At 33.5% G+C, this 9943-nt stretch overlaps 1 pseudogene; it reads right to left on the bottom strand.

The window, feature by feature from the left end:
• Positions 1–3248: 3248 nt before the first annotated feature.
• On the bottom strand, positions 3249–7038 carry LOC145099112 (uncharacterized; annotated as a pseudogene).
• Positions 7039–9943: the final 2905 nt, after the last annotated feature.

Below are 9943 nucleotides of genomic sequence, written 5' to 3' on the forward strand. Positions count from 1 at the left end.
CTCAAGAGTCATATTAAAATGATATTGTTAACTAACATATGATCCTAAGGGTCACACTAACAACAACTTGATATAATTGATTATTTATTATAAATTGATTTTAATTAATGTTCAATAAACTCTTACACTTAATTAGAAATTATTTATTTCATGGAAATGTTAATTTCTAATAGCAATTAACATTACATAATTTAATATGGTGTGAATTAATAAGTCAAGTACAATATTTTGGACTATATTAATTTTTTTGTCTTTTACCAAAATGTTAAAATCTATAACTTATAAACTAGTGAGTTTTATAAAAATGTTAACTTCTTTTATAAACAAAAGCATATTTACTCTCTTGGATGAAGAGTATGGACTTTTGAATTGTTTAATAAAAGGAAATAAGCATGGATTGCATGCATGGGGGACAAGTTTGTCTAAGTGTCATAAGTGCTTAATGGCTAAGGACCTTTAGAGATTGTTTCTACTTTAACTAGCTTGAAGGCTTTCATTTTATTGATTCCTTTTGAGAGAAGTCTGAATCCTCCTCCTTCCTCTCTCATCCTCTTTTACCGCTGAAGACCAAGCGTCCAAGTTACTAGCATCTTTTACCCCTTTGAAGATAGAACTTGGTTTTATCTTCAAGCTTAAGAGTTTTATCACCAATACTAGCATCTTGAAGTCAAGTTGAGTTATTGTTCGTGTCTTAAAGGTTCCACCTTCTTCATCAACTATCAAGCCTCCCTAGAGGACCCAAAGAACAAAAAAGGTTGTTATTTCTTCATCTCTTCAATGGTATGTTCTTATCTTTCCGTTTCTTGCAAGATGATCCTTGGTGGGTTGTAACTTGTTTATTTTGTTCAAAGATCAAGTCTTCCGTTTGCCATGTTTTTCAAGTTTATGAAATTATTTTTGAACTAAAACCCAACATGTTTTGTGTGATATTGGTGGGAAAGGTTCTATGTGATATATTGAAAAATAAAGTTTTGCTCGAGGGCAAGCAAAAGACAAGTGTGGGGTATTTTGATATTACCATATTTATACACATTTCTAGGTATTCTTTTAATACATTTTAAGCTATATTTTGATAAAATGCAAAGATATTTGGTAGTTATTAAGTAAAAATTGTATTTTGCAGCCAAAGAGGACATTCTTGAAGAAAAAGGACTAAAAAACAATAAAAGATGGACACTTAGAGGATTGGAGCTGAAGCTAGGAGCTTAAAGGAAAGAAGATCATGCAAAATGAAGTCCCACGACGTTGTATTTTGAAATGTACGGTGTGACAAATGGAAGGATCTCAATCCCATGTGTGAAATTCAAGCTCATGATGTGACAAGTGTCCCAGAAGATCCCCATACGCGGAGAAACAAGTTTCCTTGGCGAATATGAATTGATAATGAGTTCACATCGTGACACCCTATTGGTCACGATGTGAGGAGTGTTTTTATGGAAACTATATATATCAATTGTTAGATCGACTTGAAGAGGATGTTGAGTTTGAGAAATGATTTCTGGGACAGAAAGCTGTAATTTAGAGCGACAATTAACCCTTGGAAGATTAGAGATCAAGAGTTTTGAATATTGTAGCAAGAGATTACACCATACATTCGATTTGCATTAGATTGATCATGTCTAATCTAATCTCTTATGTGTTTATGTGTTTATTTTCTGCAATTATGAGCTAAATCATTAGGCTTTCATTTCATGTAGATGAACCCTAATACTATGTGTTAGCTTTTACTTTTTCATAGATTTTGAAGTTGGTTTAGATTATGTTTGATTTATCAATACCTAACATGCTAAAAGTTTAATATTTGTTGCTTATATTCAAGTTATGTGTAATTGAATGATCACTTTAATTTCATGAACTTGTCTACCTAGTTGTTGAAGATCATTAAATTGCTAGAGATAGGATTAGCCAAATCCTAGAATAGATAATAAAGGTAACAAATTTAACTGTGTTATAGAACATAATTTGAACATAATTTTGTTTCGTATTTGTCTTGATCATAGATAATTAATCTTAGATATATCTTACATAGCCCAATAATCTTAAATAATCAATTATGTGTCCACTTGTGTATGATAAATGCATAGTGTTCATGAATTGGTGAAAATATTAGGAGATCATATCAAAATTATTAATAATATGTATATTGGTAACTAATTGAATTAATCCATGTATTGAAACTAACCGTAGGAAAAAGAGGGATTCAAAGCTAAACGAAAGTGTCTTTGTTATCTTGATTACAATTGTATTTATTTAGTTGTTTGCTTAGTTTTGAGTTAATTAAGTAGTTACGTTAATCTGAACTTGCAAAATTAGACACTACAAGAAAAACACGATTTTGCTAGGAAAGGGCGCTATGGAACGTATTTTCATTGCTAATCTGCATTGGATTGTGCTATGGAATGTCGTTCCATATCAAGGTTACTATCACATTGTCTACGGAATTTATCTCCGATAGCGATCATGGGACTTGCTAGTGAAAATGCTACCGACTCCATATCCATTGGTATTATGCTACCGATATTTCTATGGAAAAAACATTCGTAGCAATTTTCCAACGAATTTTTTTACGAAATCACTTTCCGTTGTATTGCTTCTATGGAATTAATTATCGTGGTTACTATGCAACATACTTTTTCAACAGAAACCAATTCCATAGTTGCTTTGCTATGGAAGTATCATTTGTAGGTATTTGCTAGGGAATTCTGCTATGAAATTTGATTTCCTTTGCTTGTTTTGCTATGGAACAAAAAGTCTAGCTAATTTATGACGACATTTGTTACGAAATAATATTCCATAGCAACGTCGATAAGGAGTATTCAGAGTCATAGATATTTAGCTATAGAAATTCACAACGGTAATAAAACTTGTGGAATTTTTAGTATTGAACAATTATATGTTGCAACTTCTGTTACCAATTTTGCTAGGAATTAATTTTTTGTAAAGTAATTATGTTTATGTTATATTGAATAATTTTTTACCATTCCAATGTAAAAACATTAGATTATAACATAAACGATTACTTAATTGGATATTTAATGTAAATAGTGTACATACAAATATCTCAAAAAAATATGTCCCCTTTTAGTAAATGCTTTCAATGTACCAAAGAACGATAAAATTTCATTTTATTCAATTCTCATGAAGGGCACTAATACATAACATCACATTTACCAATTCGCATGCAAAAACTAAAAATTAGACAATGTAACCATCCTTCTATAAAGAAACAAAAACATCTAGTCAATATCTTATTCCTCCTCTTCTTCTTCATCCTCTTGTTCTTCATTGCTCAATGCACTATACTCATAACTACCCTCGCAGTCAGGAATACCATCATTTTCGTCCTCATGAATTTCACCTTCTTCATCAATGTTATTTTCATTATCTGAACTGTTGCTTAACATGTCGTGATCATCATAATTGTATGTATCGGTTGTAGTTGGTATAATGGTTTCATTTGTTTCAAGTTCATCTTCTTGGAAAGCAACGTCTTTCTGAGGATGATTTTCACGTACATCAGTCCAGCCATGAGGTTTAACTTTAAATACAGCCCACCATTCCGGGTTGTTTGTTTTCAAACTTGGGTAAGGAATGTAACACACCTAAGTGGCTTGCGTGGCTAAAACAAACGGATCGAACTTGTTGTATTTTCTTTTGACGTTTATCTCGACCAAGTTATATTCTTTGTGAACCTTAACTCTTATGTTAGGTGTTGGATCATACCAATGATATTTAAACAAAACGGTAGTTTTAATTGGGTAAATATGGTACTCGACCTCTAAAATTTCCTCTACCTTACCGTAATAATCACCTCCTTGGCTACTAACACACAATCAACTATTGATTGTTGATTTGTTCAGACCATGAGTTTCCGTTTGAAACTTGTAACCATTGACCAAGTATACACTATATAATTTCACTCTTTTGAGTGACATTTTGGAAAGGTCAGATATATACTTGTTGTTTATCCTGATCGTACGTGCCTATATGACAAATGGTAAAGCACTTAATTAGAGTTAATTATATACATAAAAAATAATAAAATTAAAAAATATAAAATTAACACCCACATAGTTTTCAAACCATACTACAAATTTCTTCTCAACTTCAGTTGCAAGCTCCAATTCATCCATATCCCCTAATAAGTTCATTCTAATCTTCTTCAAATATTTTCTATTACCATTTAAATAACATTTTTAAAGTTATTATGAATTAATAAACAAAATCATGAATTTAAATGTTATTCATAGAAATTACACAACAAATGATTATTAATTATAATTAAAAGTGAAGTATATGTTACTTACCTGATGTAATGTTTGATCTTATCTTCGTTAAGGAGTATGTAAGTTTGGGCAGCATGCAATTACTCATCAGACAACATTTTATTCCTGAATCTTCCATAATGACGACCAGGATATGAAAATATATCTAAAGTTTCATTGTTATCATCAGGTTGCTCATCTCCTCCTCCATCATTATTTCGAGGAAACTTTCTATTATGTGTGGGGACACCAGTCTTGAAATAATGAGAGCAAAATATTGATGCTTCACGAATCAAGTACGTGTTAAAAACGGACCCTTCCACTCGAGCTTTATTTTTCACATCTTTTTTCAACTGATTTAGATATCTATAGTAAAGAAGATTTAAATTAGCTTACAAAAATAGCAACATACATTTTGATATAACATACAAACCTTTCAAATGGATACATCCACCGATATTGGACAGGACCGGCTATATTCGTTTTGTATGGCAAATGTACTGGTAAATGTTCCATGGAGTTAAAAATACCAGGGACAAAGATGATCTCTAATTTACATAGAATTATTGGAATCTCGGCTTCAATCCTTTCCATGTCTCTTGTTGTGATTGATGTTGTTGTTAATGTTTTGAAGAAAAGACTCAACTCTGTTAATGCTTCCTACACATGTTTTGGCAACATCTCAAGAAATTCAATTGGCATCAATCTTTGCATAAAAACATGACAATCATGGCTTTTTATTTTGAACAGTCTACATCCGGTTAAATCAATACACCTCCCCAAATTAGAAACATAACCATTGGGGAAACACAATTTCTCCACCCATTCCCATATGGATTTCTATTGATTCTTGTCTAGAGAATAGTACACTCTTTGATCATCTTTGACTCCTTTTCTCTTCCTACAATAGAGTTTCAGATCTTTTATCACTGCTACATTGTCCTTCGTCTTCGCTTTGACATCCATTACAGTGTAAAAAAAAGTTGTCAAATACATTTTTCACAATATGCATAACATCAAAATTATGTCTAATGAGGTTTGTTTTCCAATATGGTAAATCCCAAAATATGCTTTTCTTTTTCCAACCATGATCGCCACATGCTTTGTTTACATCATCAGCATTTAGTTCAGTCACTTTTACCAAACCTAATTGTTCAATTTCCCTTAAAGTTTGTTTGCCATTCTTACTTGGAGGAGGACCTTCTGTCACTTCACGATTCCTCTTGAACTTATTTTTAGACTTTCTATATGGGTGACTTACCTGTAGAAATCTTCTATGGAAGTCAAACCATGACATCTTATTATCATTCTTTAGTTTGAATGCTTGTGTATGTTTCCCACAATGTAGACATGCTAGCTTACCTGTTGTAGATCATCCTGACAACATTGCATATGCTGGAAAATCGCTTATTGTCCACATCAAATATGCTCGTAAATGGAAACATTGTTTTAAAGATATATCATATGTTACTACACCTTCTTCCCATAACTGCTCCAATTCTGCAACAACTGGTTGCAAAAATACATCTATTTTATGCTTAGGGTTTGACGGTCCTGGCACAAGTGTGGTCAAAAACATGTAAGGCTCTTTCATGCACATAGAAAGTGGCAAATTATAAGGTGTTATAATAATAGGCCAAGATGAATATTGTTTTCCAAATGCTCCATGTGGTACAAACCCATAATGTCATTCATAACTTTGTTATCTTTTAACTTATATTATTTTTATTTTATAGGCGGCCTATACAGAAAACGGGAAGAGTTGGAAGCTGAAGGTGTTGAATTTGAGTAGAACAAACTATTTTATGATGTTGTTGGTGGTCATGACAAAAAAAAGAAGACTTTATGGATTAGGCTCTTTTGCAAAGGCGGTTCCCAATATTAACGGTAAAACGGATGTATCTTACATTCTGGAAAAAATGATGAAATGGAAGAAATGGGGGAGCTTGTTGCTAAACAAAAAGAGAAAAATGAAGAGCTTAAAGAAATAATGAAGGCCCAAGAAGAACAAAACAACGCAAGAGTCGGGCAACTTGAAAAATAACTTAAAACGACAATGAATCTTATTAATGTCATTACAAAACAACGACACTAGTATGTCATAAAGTGTTGATATGTTTATTGCAAAGTATTTATTTTAGATTAGCCATTTTCCACTTTCCATGTAATAAATAATTTTTGTATTGTTTTATGATATAATGTTATTTGATTTTTATGTTATTTTTATTTTTCATATATTACTACAAAATAATTTGGAATTAATTTATAAATCAATTATCCATCCGTCCATATGGAATCTTTGATATGGAATCTGTTATATAATATACACCACGAAAATTTCTAGGGATTCACCACCACATAATTTGCTAGGAAGTCATCAAATGAATGTTTCTAGGGATTCATCACCACCAAATTTGCTAGGGATCCACAACCATGGAAGTTGCTAGGGATTCATCACCACAGAATTTGCTAGGGAATCACCACCACAGAATTTACTAGGGAATCACCACCATGGAATTTACTAGGGATTCACCACCATGGAATTTGCTAGGGAATCATCACTATGGATTTTTCTAGGGATTAACTACAACGAAATTTGTGATGGAAGAACTACCACGAAATTTGTGATGGAATCCTACTACGGAATACACAACGGAATACCATCTACCATAGATTTCATTACGTTGTCACAATTACGACGGAATGATTGTTTCCCTAGCCAACTCTCACTATGAGGTTTTTTGGGACAGAAATCAGTCGTCGCAAATTCCATCGCTATTCATCTTTTGCAATGAAATGTCAGCTTTTTGCAACAGAATGTCAGCTTTTCGCAACGGATTCATTCTGTAGCAAAAGCGAGTTTTTCTTGTAGTAAGATAAAAAAAAAACCCATTTCAGCTATTGTTTTAGATTAATTTTTAGTAGTTATTTTACTAGCTAAATACCGTTCCCTGAGCTTGATACCCGACTTACTTTTCTATATAATAAACTAACTAGGTACACTACTTATAAGTGCATTAGTAAATAAGTCCAACTAGGTTTATAAAAAAAACTAGTAGGTAAATCTGTGCAAATCACATACACTAAGCAACTACAATAATAATGTCGGTTTCATATAGCATAACATGAAATCCCCCTGGGTATTAGGCATCATAAATCTGGTAACTCTACCATGAAATTCCTGAAGATCCTTAGCCTACAACTAGCATGCAGTTCTAACACATCACCAATACGCAAATAACAAGTGTAGGTATCTTGGGGAATAACATTTTACTTGAGCTCCAGCTAATTTTATGCATCGCATCCTCTCCTTTGATTATTTAAAAATTCTTTATGAAAAATATTTTGTAGATCCGTAGTTTAAGTCTGGAATCACACAAGTGTTCATACAATTCTCTCAAACCAGGGCTCTGATACCAACTTCTAACGTCCCAAAAACCATGATAAAAATTTTCATTTTCAAAAGACATTTCCTAAAATCCATAAATTATCAAACATTGTTTTCGAAACAAAGCCATTGAAATCAGAGTATCAAAACCATCTCTCAAAACATAAATCAACGGAAGGATGTGTACGATCACGCCTTCGCCTTGCCCCAATCATATGAAGTACCTGAAAGTCTTTAAATCCACAACTGTAAGCCAAGGCTTAGTGAGTTCCCCAAAAATACCTCATATAATAATACATATACAATGCATGCACATCGGGCCCACATCATAAGACTGGATTGCCCTCGAGCCCACATTATAAGACTGGATTGCCCTCTCCCACATCAGCTTATGACCGGTTTGCTCCCGAGCCCATAACATAAGACGGGATTTTCCCCTCTCGAGCCCTCAACTTATGACCGGATTGCTCCCGGGTTTGTTAGGTTATAGCACAAAGTAGTACCATTTCAACCCAACCATACTATGTCGACATATGCATAAAACAATAACAAGCAAACACATGTAATCGTAGCTTATCTACAAGTCTAACAGAACATTACAACATAACAATATCCTACACACAAGGACACATACTACAATACAAAGTATAGTGAGAAAACTCACCTTGCAGTCTAGCAAACAACAATACTACTCACAGATCCAATAATCGACACTACAAGTCACCTATACAACAACCGGGGACCAATGCTTAAAATACAGCCCAAAACCCTCATATTAACCTAAAGTCAAACTTGGTCAAAAATTCAATGGTCGAAGTCAAATTCAACAATCAAAAAGTCTCCCAAACAGTCGCCACGTCGTGACCGAGCTTCTGTCATGATGTGATGGTCTCAAGACAAAACAGTCGCATAGACTACCTTTTCTCACGTCGTGAAAGCCAATCCTTCACGTTATGAGCACTGTTATGACAACCTTAATGCATTAAGTTCTTAATCGTTAAAACCACTCATCCATACTTTCCAAGAGGCTTTCCCACTCCAATGCAACATAAAGATCGGTGCTTTATGGACAATGCATGTACAATTCATGTCTCTTCTATTCTAGGTCCAAAAACATGGGACAATGAACTCAAACTTATGCATGAGACTAAATACACCATTAAAACATAGATCTGGAACACGTAGCCCCAAAGGGACACAAGGTTCCATAAAGTTGCCAACTTTATGGAGCCTAACTATTCAAACTCTCATAATCGTGGAGAAAAGGGACAAGAAACCTAGATCTAGAAGCACTAATCATAAAGCTTGGATCTTGAGGAATTACAAAGGTCCAAAATATAAGCAAGGAATATGAGAGGAGGTTAGCTTGCTAGATATTTGAACCAAGAGCTTCTTCTTCTTCTTCAAAACATCAAAACTCCAAAAATGGATGAGAGAGGAGAGGGGAGGCTAAGGTTTCTCTCAAGAGGCTTTAGATATGATGGAGGATGGAAAAATGCACTAAAACACGGAACCACCCTTTAAATACATAGAAAGCCCTAAAAAAATCATAGGCTTGGGCTACCCAACGCTCACCTTGTGACAGTATATTTTTCACCTAGTGATGACTCATGACGTCGTGAGAGCTTTCTCCTCACCTCGTGATGATGGGTTTTCACCCAATTCCACTCTAACTTCAAACAGTCATAAATTCTTCATTTCAACTTTGTTTTCTGTGATATTTATATACACGGAAAGGTATTTACGATCCCCACAAACCTATATAGTTACTATTGACTTAATACATGAAGAACTAAAGCCATAATCCATGTAAGAAGCCCGAAATATTACTTTTCCCATTTTACCCTTTTGCTTCAAAGCACAGATAAATGGCTTTAATCACTTAATCCAACATTATCAACAAACGAAAGGATCTAGACTCTATTCACTTTAAAGCCCAAGAGCTTACTCGGTCCATTTACGGCCTGCTATCCCAATATTTGAGACATCCTAAAACTAGGTGTTACACAGATTATTTATTTATATACTATTGTATGATATTTATTAGTTTTTTTCTAAAATGAAAAGCCAATCTTTGGTGACCTTAATATTATACATGTCTTACATAATATTATTGACAACCCAACCCGATAACCAAAAATTTTTGATTTGCTTATTTTAGTTTACATCATTCAAGTTGTACACAAGTGATTTTGAATCCTGGATTCGCCATTGTATGTAAGTTGCCATACATATCATTATGCTACTTTAAGACCCATTTTTACGTAACTATTTTATATTTAGGTGATTA

Source organism: Lactuca serriola, chromosome 4 (genome assembly GCF_051521515.1).
Source record: "Lactuca serriola cultivar US96UC23 chromosome 4, Lser_US96UC23_V15, whole genome shotgun sequence".
Lineage (NCBI taxonomy): Eukaryota > Viridiplantae > Streptophyta > Magnoliopsida > Asterales > Asteraceae > Lactuca > Lactuca serriola.